This window comes from Zalophus californianus, chromosome 12, assembly GCF_009762305.2.
Source record: "Zalophus californianus isolate mZalCal1 chromosome 12, mZalCal1.pri.v2, whole genome shotgun sequence".
NCBI lineage: Eukaryota > Metazoa > Chordata > Mammalia > Carnivora > Otariidae > Zalophus > Zalophus californianus.
Genome location: NC_045606.1, coordinates 27,226,254 through 27,238,793, shown reverse-complemented (window position 1 = coordinate 27,238,793; position 12,540 = coordinate 27,226,254). Strand labels below are relative to the sequence as shown.

Below are 12,540 nucleotides of genomic sequence, written 5' to 3'. Positions count from 1 at the left end.
AGCTAAGATCAATTTAATTTTTCCTTGAGAAAGTATATAAACAGGCAAATATTCCCACCAAATCTATTTAAAATGCACAGATGAGCACATCCCCCGACTGAAAAAATATAAAACTTTTTGAACAAATGCGATTCCTTAGTTCAATGACTTACATGGTTGCAATATTAAGTAATTTTACACGAGCAGAACAGGGTTGGGGTACACAAAAATGTGTAGCGTAAGTAGGTACTTCGCTGTTCTTAACGATGACCTCAAAATGTTTGCAAAAGAATGAAGCTGTGAAATAATTATAGTTTCTGACTCTTTCACCGAATATGAAGAAATCCAGGCTAAAGGAACCACCTTGGTGTTATATTTTTCCCTTTTCCTTGAAGATATATGTACTTGTCTTGGGTTTGCTAGTTATTAAAAATGATGGGGGGAGCTGCATTAGGGCCTTCAAAAGGAAATTAATGAGGGGCGCCTGGGTGGCTCAGCTGTTACGCGTCTGCCTTTGGCTCAGGTCATGATCCCAGGGTCCTGGGATTGAGCCCTCCATCGGGCTCCTTGCTTGGTGGGAAGCCTGCTTCTCCCTCTCCCACTCCCCCTGTTCGTGTTCCCTCTGTCACTGTCTCTCTCTCTCTCTGTCAAATAAATAAATAAAATCTTTTAAAAAAAGGAAATTAATGATATGTAAATATATAGCTCTTACTGAGTAAGAAGGCTTGCAGACCCCTGGGCTTTCTCTCAGTCTCCACTGCTAGTTTCAGGGCCCAAGAAGGCTGAATTTCAAACTGGAAGTTTTCCTAATAGGAACCATAGAGATAAATCATCTTTGAAAGATTTTGGTGTCTGCCATTTAGATGTTCATGATGTTAGGGTGTTAATCACCTTCTTGGATTATAAAATCAAGTCGGACAATTATTGAGTGAAGTAATGGCAACTGCACAGACTTGTTTATTTCTAAGACAATACAAACTGTAGAACTGGACATAATCATAATCATAATTTTAAAGGAGCAGAAACACAAATCACAAGCCCGCCTTTTATAAATCAGTGGTGGAAAGTATTTTGTAATGTCCTTACGCATCGTGTATTAATCCACAAACTAACAGTTAAGAATATAGACGAATATTTTGCTCTCCTAATGGTGGAAGTTACAGAACATGGTTCATACATAATTCTGTATTAAATGCTGTTTCTAAGAATATTATCATTTCATACAAAGTGATAAGAAATTAGCATATGACATATACAACTTCAAGTTAGTTTGAATATCAAGTTCCAAAGCTTTAGTTGTCAAGCCTCTGAGAACAGTGAGAGGAGAGGAGGGGTCATGAGCTTCCCAGCACAGAAACCGAGAGCCAGCTACAGAGTAGGATCAAGGTGACTATCATTAGGGAAAACGTGGAATTCAAGGGAGCCTCAGCTTCTCACTCCCTCTTCAAGCAACCATGATCTGGTGTCTGTGTCCTCAGAGAGTGACTGCACCATGAAGCGAACCAATCGCGCCCCTGGTTGCTGGACCAAAGGGTCTAGTTGTACTTAGAGTTTGTATTTAAAGTGAGATACTACTCCCTTCTTGAAATTCTCTCTCCTCCCTTGGATCTTGTAGCTATATCTTGGGTTTATAGTTTCTTTATCCCTCCTGGGCTCTTTTTCCCCTGTCAGACAGAGAAGTGTTACTGTTCTCTTGAGTTATTTCCTCAGCCAACTTCTGTTCTTGAATTTTCTCCTGGTGAATATTCACATTCAGTCTCACAGCTCCAATCTGAGGTTTTCACTGGAATTCAGAGGCTGGTTACTGCCAGACAGCAACCCCTAGTCCCTCAGCTCCTGAACTCTTCTCACATGTCCCGTTTTCTGCCTTATATTTCCATGGTGTCTCCTGCAGGAACTTCACATTCAACTTGTCCAGAATTTAATGCAACATTTTGTATTTACTGCTGTGTTGTCTGTCTTATTTTTGGTTCCAAGGAGTACCCTGCAATCCAGGCAAGAAAACCGAGAGATGACTCCTCCTTATTTACACATCTCCAAATAATGACCCAGACCTGCTGATTATATATACATATGTTCCCTTTTCCCAATCATGATTGCCACCCCCCTGAAAATCATACATTCTTTTTCCTGGATCATTGCAGCAACCTTCCAATCCCAAATTTCCCCTTCTCAAATACACCCTCCTCAGAGCTGATTTATATAAAACACAAATACAGACATATTGTACCTCTGCTTCAGCTCATCAAAAGCCTCCCATTACAAAAGAGATAAAGTTAAAGATTTTTGGCACACCATCCAAGGCCTCCCTAATCTTACCTTTTCCTAGATCCCCAGCCTCATCCCTCCCCATTTTCCCTTCTACTTCCAAACCCTGCCTGCCTTCTTTGCTCATCCTATTTCCTTGCCCCTACCTCCAGCCTTTTATCTTTTAGAAAGTTCCTACTTGTCTTTTAAGTTCAAGAAAGGTCTTACTTCCTCTTGGCGACTTCTGATCCATCCCCCTCTTCTTTCCCAACAGGGATTGATACCCTTAGCAATCAATAAAATTTACTACTGTCACTTCATTAAAGTAAACGTCTTCACTTTCTGACTTCCAGTTCACGCCTACCAAAATCTGACTTTTACTACTCCATCCCACTGAATCTAGAAGGAAAAGCCAGTCAACAATTTTGAGACTTTGAAAATGGACTCTCTGAGGCATCGGGGCATGTTGGCACCTTCTCGGTATATTTGGAGCACATGTGAACATCAGTTTAGTTTCTTCCTCCTTATGCAGTCTTTAGCAAGTTATTTGACCTCAGAAAATTTAGCAAGTTATTTCTCAGAAAATAAAAAGAAACAAGATCTTAATTACATAATGAAAAGGCTATTTTAATCAAAAGCATATTATCAAGTGTCAGTCTGTGGATAACTGTTAAAATGGAAAAGGCGTCTTTCTTTTCTTTTCCTAAATGAGTCTTTGAACTAATAGAGGCATTGTGCCAGTGTATTGTCCCTTTGTCACCCCACCTGGAGCCATCTCCCATAGGCTGACCCCTTTTCTCAAGATCTTTTCCTTCCCATATTGTCCAGCAAGCGTGTCTGATCAATGCTTATTGTCTCCATGATCTTTTCTGCATTTTGACTCGATAATATAAAATAACTTCTGAGTCGATATCTTAAACCTCAAAATAACATATAGATTTTATCGTACAGGTTTTTGAACACATAATGAAATGACATAATGGTAACATTTCAATGGATTGGGAAGGTCATGTTTTGGAAAGGTGAGCTCTCTGGCATCTTAAATTTGAGTATATCTAGAGGTGACAATTTAACTCCCTCATCCCCCCAAGATAACATTTCTGTTAACACAAAATGTTGTGTTATTTTTTATAATATAAAAAATTAAAATTCTTCCACATCTTACTAAAAAATCTTAAGTACTAATTTATATGAGTAACCTCTAATTTTATAGGGAAATATTTCTAGAAACTATGTAATCAGATAGATAGCCACAACATAGAGAATACGTACTGCTATTCCAACATGCTTCCGTCATTGCTGAGATGGTAGGGTGGTGAGAAGTGAAGTAATTTTGAAAGTAAGAGAATAATAAAGGAGTAAAATGTTAGCCAATAATAAATAGCCATGATTGTCTTAAAAGTGCCTACTGGCCATACAAATATTATTTTATGATTTATTAACGTTGTTAAAAAAAGGTTTTGGGGGTCACCCACACTTTTTTTTTTTTAAGGTTTTATTTATTCATTTGACAGAGAGAACACAAGCAGAGGGGAGCAGCAGTGGGAGAGGGAGAAGCAGGCTCCTACCTCCCAGCAGGGAGCCTGACATGGGGCTCGATCCCAGGACCCCGGGATCATGACCTGACTCTAAGGCAGACGCTTAACCGACTGAGCCATCCAGGCGCCCCTCACCCACACTTTTTGTAATGAAAATGTATATTTCCTCAAAAGCTTGGAAATGAAACATGGTGGATGTTTACAAAAAGTGAAGTCACTTTCCTGGAGAATGGTAGTACCAGGTGTTTTCCCAACTTCACAAGGGATCATGGCAAATCTCAAAGTGTGGGAGATCTGTCATATAGAATTTTTATGTACACTGGCAATGCCCCATTTACTTATGAGACATCTGGGAATAACATAATTATTTGTATGACCAAAATTGCAACTAATGACAGTCTTCTATTTTAATAAAATACATTAAGAAAATGTAATTTTATCACAATCTACTTTTTAAGAATTGGTAAAATGATTTCAGAAGAGTTTGCCAATAATTAGATTAATATTAAGATTTTAAATTTGAAGGTGTGCTCCACCCATTTCAAAATGAGAAGAATTAATAATGAACCTTTAAGTCTCTATACTAGTACATCTTATTTTGTTTTTAATCCTCTTATCATGCATTGACTTCTGTCCTAGAATATGTGTTTTGACTGCTAATGTGGACAATCTCTTTTAGTCCAGGAGTTCTCAAATATATCTCATATAGCCGAATCTTATAAGTACTCAAACTTTAAGTGTTTGGAACTTTAATTTTTAGATAATTAGAAAACCATTCACTCCTAAATCATTTCAAGGAATTTAGGTTATCTAACGCTAATATGAGAATAGAATATATGGGAGTTCCAGGAACTGGCCTCCAGTAGGGAGGGACTCTGGCTAGGGCATGTTCTAACCAATTTTTGACTTGAGGGAGCCATAGTTTATGTTGATTACATTAGTCTCCTGTCTAGTATTGATGCCACACCCTACAACCCCTTGAGCACCTCCAGTCCTTGGCCCTACCATCTCTACACTGTGCTTCCTGGCATACTTTTGTTTTTTCTTATTTAACCTAATTACATCCTGTCGGTCAATCATTCTGATCATTCTGCATGCTCTTTCAACTTGACTATCTTTCTTCATCATATTTGCTTAAGAAGACTCCTAACCCTGTGATATCCACCACTTTCTACATTTTGGCTAATAAATCTCAACACTTCCAGATGCTCAGGTCTGACTCAGGTCTATACCTCATACCTTGTATTCAGTTGATAAGCAAATCCCATCATTTCTGCTTACAAAATATGTCCAGAATCCAAATCATTTTCCTGCACCTTCAATACTGTGTCTCTGGGCCAAGCAGACTTCATCTTGATCCTGCAATCTCCTAACAGCATTTTCAGGTTGACCACTCCTCCCTCTCATGCCCCCAGTCAATTCTCAGTATAAAAGTCAGAGTAATCCTTTTAAAATCGTAATACAGATTATGTCTCCCCTCTGCTTCAAATGCTACAGCTTCTTTTATGATTGGAGTGGAAGACTCTCCTTCCTGCCTCATCTTCTCCCAGGTCCCATCCCCCATTCTGTATTCTTCTGCGCTCTGCTGCAGGGGGCCTCCTCCTCCTCCCCAGGTCTCCTTGGCTGTTCCCAGAAGGGCCTAGAAGTGCTCCCTGGTGCCTTAGGGCCTTTGAATTCATCCTGTTGGCCTAGAATGCTGTTTCCCCTGGAGGTTAGGTTGGACTGAGGATGAAGAATGGCTTGTTTACTAACCTCCTTCAGGTCTTTAATTAACTATAATTATCACCTTCTCAGGAAATCAGTACTGACCAAAGGATTTAAATTTTAACATCTCCATAACCTACGTACACTTCCTTGATTGGTTTTTCCTCTATTGCGTTTACTATCTACCACAATGTAATCTGCTTATTTATTTATTCTGTTTATTGTCTTTTTCCCCTCAGAAAGTTCCATTAGGTCATTTGTCTATTTTATTTCACAGTTGATTTTTTGTTTTTTAGTCACTAGAGCAGTGCTTGAATATAGGCTTTGCTTAACATAGGCTTGTTACATAGGTTACGACTCTTCTATAGTAATTAGTCTTCTTCTTTCTTAAAACTTAAGTTATTTATTCAGGAAAAAAAAATCAGTTTTTAACCATCATAATTAGTAAGCGTTTAGCCTCTGGAATCTTGTGTTCACTTTTTGGCTTCACTTATTACCAGCTGCATGACCATAGAGAAAATAACAATATCCACTTCGCAGAGTGGTTGTAATACATTAATGGAGATCAGACATGTAGAGTGTTTTCCAGAGTTCCTGGCCAGAGTAAACACTGGTCATGGTTATCCAGTGCTTTTATTAAATGGGTTAGGTGGGCAGGTAGGAGCTACTGTATATCCTGCATGCTGTTATCTCATGACATCTGCTTTCCGTTGTGTTAGACGTGAAGTGCTGTTGCGTCTGGGAACTCCAGAAATATCTGGACTCCTCCAGACTTCCAGACTGAAGAAAGGTATGGGAGGGTTGGTGTTTTCTCTGGAGTTGTCTCATGTCACGTGTATACTGAGGATATCTTAATTTATTCTGCAGTGACTCACACTCACCAGTATTTATTGGAAATGTAAATAAACCTATAAATTATGGTGAAAACGATAGGGAACCACAAGAAAAATTTAAAAGAGCAAGAAATCGTTTCTGACACCCAGGCCAGTGCAGACACAGCAGTGAGTCCCACAGGGCATTCCAGACTCTAGGGATCCCCGAAAGCCCCCAGGGTTTGCCTTTTCCATCTGGGTGTGGGCCTGTGACTCAGGCTGACTCACTGCCACAGAACCAGCCCAGCTGTTTCCATTTTCAGAGCTGGGAGCGCTTCCTTGGCCTCCAGGTTGTCAAAGGTAGTCATTTGCAGTGCTTTTTAAAATGGTTGAAATGACTTCTGCCTTAGAAAAGCAAAAAATAAATTCTGCCCTATTTTTAGACTTATGAACCCACCTGGGAGCCCAATCCTAAATTACAAAAAGGAAAAAGTTACTCTAGCTCTCCATTTAGAAACCTCTCTTGCACCGGGACTCTTTTGATTTAACAGCGCATTCTAACATGGAGGAAAAAGAAAAAAGGAGAAACATCAAACACTGTAAGAATGGCAACTTCAAAAAAAAAAAAAGTCATTGGTCACAATTTGGGGCTTCAGGGACGAAAGGAATTAGAATTCATCTAACAGAGTTGTAGAGGATTGTTAGTAAATATATTTACATAAAAATACATTTATTTTGGAAAAACATTTTATTACTGTTTGCGGAAGATTTTGCAAGGTAGTTTGTGGTAAAGTATTTAAAGCTGAAAGTGCTAGAGATGAGTTAGATCAACCTCTGGCTTATCTCCCAGAAAATATAATATTCTATAAAGGAAAGCATTATAATCAGTTTCTTATGCTATTCATTCAGGTGTCTCATGTTTTACTGAAATTTAAACCAGATCTTCAAAGAAAAACCTACTTAAAATGTAAAGCAGTAAGACCAGATACCAATAGGAGGTGAATGGCTTTTCTGTGTATGTATGAGAATTTTAGATGCATGAAATTTATAACTTTCATAGGATTAGTAGAAATAAACTAACACAATATTGATAGATTTATAAAATTAGTACATACTTAGTAAGGAAAAGGGGGCTCAGTTTTACTCTCATAGATAACATAATCAGATAATCCTGTTCTGATTTAAAAGCTAAACCAGATTAAGGAAATGCTAATCACTGCACTAGGCACAGACCTGTGTTTGGTAGATGTTGAATGAATAAATGAAGAAAATCAGCTTTTACCCAACTGAGAATGAGATAGGTAAAGATTGAGAGGCTAAAAAATGCCTGAAATGAATTGCACAGGTAGTCAGGCCCATATTAAGGATAGTCAAATGATATATAATGGCATCCAATTATTTTTATTTTTACTAATTTTTTTTTTCAACATCCAGGTCCAACTTATTTTCCTTTTTCTCTCTTGGGAAGTCCAATGGGAGAAAACCACAAAATGCGAGAAATACCTCCATTTGGGGTCGGGCACGATGGCTGGAATAGGTGGGTGATCATTCCTGCCTGTCGTTGTGGCTGACAATGGCGGTCCCCCTTTGTAACTGACTTTGGTGCTGTTCTATCAGCTCTGGGTTCTGCGGCTTCATCTGCTGAGAGAACTAACTGCTGGCCCGCCTGGATGAGACTGGCCAGGTCGTTCTGCAAGGGGCTGGTGCCAGAGTCCCCAACGGGTTTGTGGGTCATCTCAGGCACGAGCTGTTGAACTTGGAGATGGCTCCGGAGGTTTGGTGCCCTACTCATGAAGCTCGAGTTGTGCAGCACGCCGGCAAAGTCCAAGCTGCTGACACCTCCCGTGGGGTTTGGCACCTATCGCAGCTTCCTTCTCTTTCTTTGAGATTCGGCTTGCACGTCTAACCCCGGGATCCAGCTCGGAGGCCCTCTTGCAGGAAGCCGCGGCCCCGGTGTGTTGGGCCACAGAGGAAAGCACTGCGAGCACCTGCCATCAGCTTTGCTGTGGGACAGGTCAGTGCACGAGGTGGCCCGTGGTCCTGCCTTGCCCCTGTCATGCCTGGTTCGCCCAGGGCCGCAGCTCAGTCACAGAAACAGAGGCATTGGCTGCGTTGAGCATGCCAGCTTTCCCGTAGAAGTGCACCGCAGCTTCAAGTTTCCTACGATCAACTTTGAGGTTGGGCCTTGGCTCAGGCTCCCTCTGAAGGTGCTTCACTCAGGGCTTTTCAGCTCCTGTGGCATCTCCTAGCCGGCTTCCGCGGCTTCAGATATTTCCAGAAGAGTCGGAGGGAGTGCCAGGTCACTGTCCTCCACCGTCACATCGAAAGCAATCACCAGGCACAGGGTTGGAATACACAGGAGGTACAAGAATGTATTCTTGTGCTTTTGAAGTGATTTGTAAAAGATACATAATTTAAGTAGCCAAGATAAACTCATTGCTAGAAGAATTAAGGTAATGTACCCTGGAAAACTCTTTGATTACTATTACTTATTCTGTTTCTTTGCTCTATAGCATAGGTTCTTAAGATGGGTTTTGTACCAGCAGGGGACATTTACAGTGATTCTCACAATGACTGAGGGACACTACCAGCATTTGGCAGCTGACAGCCAGGGATGATAACCATACTGCAATACAAGAACTGTTTGGTGCAAGGACAGATCTCTCATAACTTTGAAATATCTTGCTTAACATTCATATAATTGAAATACTTATTAATAATTATCTGGACCTAGAATCTTGTTTTATACATATCAGAAGAGTATTCGGGGCATGTTTTTAACTATACTAGATTTTCTAAGAATACAACTACATCGTAAATGGAAGTGTTAAGTTTATACGTTTATTTATTTGTATTTATTACCAGGGCTGTAATCCCAAAATACTGTGGGAATGTCTACTATCCTTCTATTTAAGGTCTAGACTGGAATTAGCCCTATGGCCTTTTCCCTGATGTTGTTCCTTAGAGCATCCTTCTCTATTAACAAGGCGTGAGGAATATTGACCTGAGTAAAAGAATATTTTTCAGTAAGGTTTAGAGAAGAGCTGCTATAAACTGGCCACCCCAGGCATCCTTTCCCTGGTGTTGCTAAATCTTACAAGGACAAAGGGACCTCCCAAGAAGAGGTAATCACAAGCTCATCCTCACCATACCAGCCTAAGGGAAAAGGAAGCAATTTAGAAAGAGAGGAGAATCCAAACAGAGAGCACTCCACACAGCAGAGCTTGTAACCCCTTAGTTCCTCCCTGGGAAAGCTCTTCCAACACAATGGCCTACTTTGTCCCTCTATCAATACTGAGAAAGGCTTAGCAGCTACTCCTACCGTGTATAGCCAATACTTAAAATAATTCACTAGAGCTGTTTTAAACTATTTTAAAAATCACAGGCTACCTTAGCCTGTGGGCTATAATTTGATGACCTCTATTCTACAGCACAGTAATCTTCCATAAGGTGATTTATTTTTTTTATGTAGAAATAATAGAAGATTTGAGAAGCAAAATGTAAAATTCCAATAGAGTGGATCTGGTCTCAAACACGTGCAAATCGTGTTGAAGACAATAATAAAAGACAATGAAATAATCATGAAAGGGGAAGAAAATGTCCTTTATTGTGTATGTTATACATTCTTGTAGAATATATTGAAAATTATAAAGGAGAAATTTAAAATTATGGAAGCAATTTCCTTCAGAGAGAAACATTGTTAAGCTCTATTTAGCAAGATACTTTTGTATACGTACAAATGTGACTTTATATACAACTTTGTATTCTAATTTTCTCACCTAATATTATTTTATAAACTTTTGATGTGTTATTAAATGGGCTTCCAAAAACATGATTTTAAATGGCAACCTAAAATTCTAACATAAGGCTGTGTCACATTTTATTAGGTCTCTTTATCTTGGCGGACCAGTGGAAGATGCAGTAAGGGTAAGTGAAAGTTCAGAGAATGAGTAATGATGCCTCAATTTAACACATTAAACCTAAAAAAAGAGTGGCTGCAGGCATACCTAATTATAGATTTCAAAAGATCAATAAGGGCATCATTTGAAGAAGCACCTCAAGGGGGGGTGGGTACGTTTATGTTTGAAGGGGAGACACCTGGGTGTTATTTTTCGTTGTAGAGTTAATGGATATTTAGAAAAGCATTTTAAAAATAAAAAGCCATAAAGTGTTCAAAAAGTCTTACTTCTTCCGGATATGTTCCTGAAATTCAAAGTAGAGGTTCTACACATCTAGACGAAGGAGAACACATTGAAACCTACTGTAATCATAATTCAAGACAGTAAGGAGTTACTGAGCTGCTGGTAAGATATTCCTTGTACATTGCCTGCATGAAAAAAAAAAATAGTGTGAATAGGATGGTTTCCCCTGCTTGAAAATAACAAAAGTCTTTACAGCAATGTTATGACAGAGATGATACGTCAAATACAAAAATACCAAAATCAGTTTTGTAGTTGTGTTGGCCTCTTGCAAAAAAATTGTCCCATCTGCAATTCCGATTTTCCCTCACTCATTGTTATGAGCAAAAAATATCATACCAACATTTCTTCTTGTTAGAAAAGTAATTTATTGTCTTCTGATAATAGAGATGGAAAAAAAAACAGAGAAGATTTAAAATTAAATCATTTTTAAATTGTCTAAATTCCAAAAATGGAATTATTTTACAGAATTAACACATTATAAGCATTTGTTTTAATCTAACTAGGTATAAGCATTTCTCCAAAGCTTTCTTTAAATTTCCTGAGGGGCGCCTGGGTGGCTCAGTCGTTAAGCAACTGCCTTCAGCTCAGGTCATGATCCCGGGGTCCTGGGATCGAGCCCCGCATCGGGCTCCCTGCTCCGCGGGAAGCCTGCTTCTCCCTCTCCCACTCCCCCTGCTTGTGTTCCCTCTCTTGCTGTGTCTTTCTCTGTCAAATAAATAAAATCTTTAAAAAAAATTAATTTCCTGAATTTGTTGAGAGACTATGTGTGTTTATGTGCATGCATACATGTATATCATTTGTTACTTAATGTAAAGCTATTCTGTGGGATTTCTTCTGTGAAAATTGCCTTATGGAAACATATTTTAACAAAAGATCCCTTAGTAACTGCGTCAAGCTAACACTCTACAATGGTGTTCAAGGTGCAACTAAGAATACTTTTATAAAAGAGTGTTATTTTTTTTAAAAGTGTTATTTTATTTATAAAACAGCAAATTTTTAGGTCAGATGTAACTTTAATCACAACCTGGTTAGATTCTACCCACAGAACACAACAGCAAACTGCCCTACCTTGAATAGAGACAGGCTTGAATAGAGATAGTCTCAAAAAAATTATTAAAATAGCCAAAGTGAATATGACCAAACTATTTTTGCATATATAGATCATAATATTACCTTTTTTATTATATCTCTTTTTTCAGAAGATTAGTGGTAACTGATTGGAAGCCTTTTAAAATGGAAAGTGCCTCTCAAATGATAAAAATATTATAAAACAGCTGTTCAAAGAATAGGATGAATGTCAAACAGGAGGCAACTCATGTAATATGAAATGGACATTTATAATTTCCCCTTAAGTACTATGTGCCTCTCTTGCACCCAGGGTGCATTTCTATCTTACACATGCCTTATAGAATATGGCAAAGGTGAAGGGATGTTGATATGTACTGATTGTGTGACTATGTTATATGAGATTGTACTGCCCATCTTGTTGGAGTCTCTTTCTCCCTTGCTCACTTTGAGGAAGCTGGTGACTATGTTGAGGAATCCCACATGATGAGAATTTATGGGGGTCTTCTAGAATGGAGGACAGCCTTGAGGGACAACCTATAAGAAACTGAAGCCTGTGGTCCTACAGTCACAAGATGCTGAATTCTGCCACCAGCCTGAGTTAATCTAGAAGTGAATCCTTCCCGTATAGAGTCTAAGGATGAGACCTCAGCTCTGGCAGAAACTAGAATTGCAGCCTTGTGAGACCCTAAGCAGAGGACCCAGTTAAGCCATGCCTGACTCCTCCCTCAGAAACTATAAGATAATAAATGTGTCCTCAGCCCTGGAGTTTGTGGTAATATTATTCCTCAGCAATAGATAATATACTTACCTAGAAGAAAACATGGTTGATGTGTCAAGATTTCTAAGGTTGTTGTGAAAAGAATATTGATAATTATTTTTTTAAATATACTCAAAACATTCTTCTACTGAGGATTAAATGTTTATAAATTAGAAAATTGAAAAGAAGTGGGTCTTTAAATTGACAGAAGGAAATGGTCATATGACATGTTG

The 12,540-nt window shown here is 38.9% G+C and overlaps 1 pseudogene; it reads right to left on the bottom strand.

Moving 5' to 3' along the window:
• Window positions 1-1,559: 1,559 nt before the first annotated feature.
• Window positions 1,560-8,717, bottom strand: LOC113911112 (annotated as a pseudogene).
• Window positions 8,718-12,540: the final 3,823 nt, after the last annotated feature.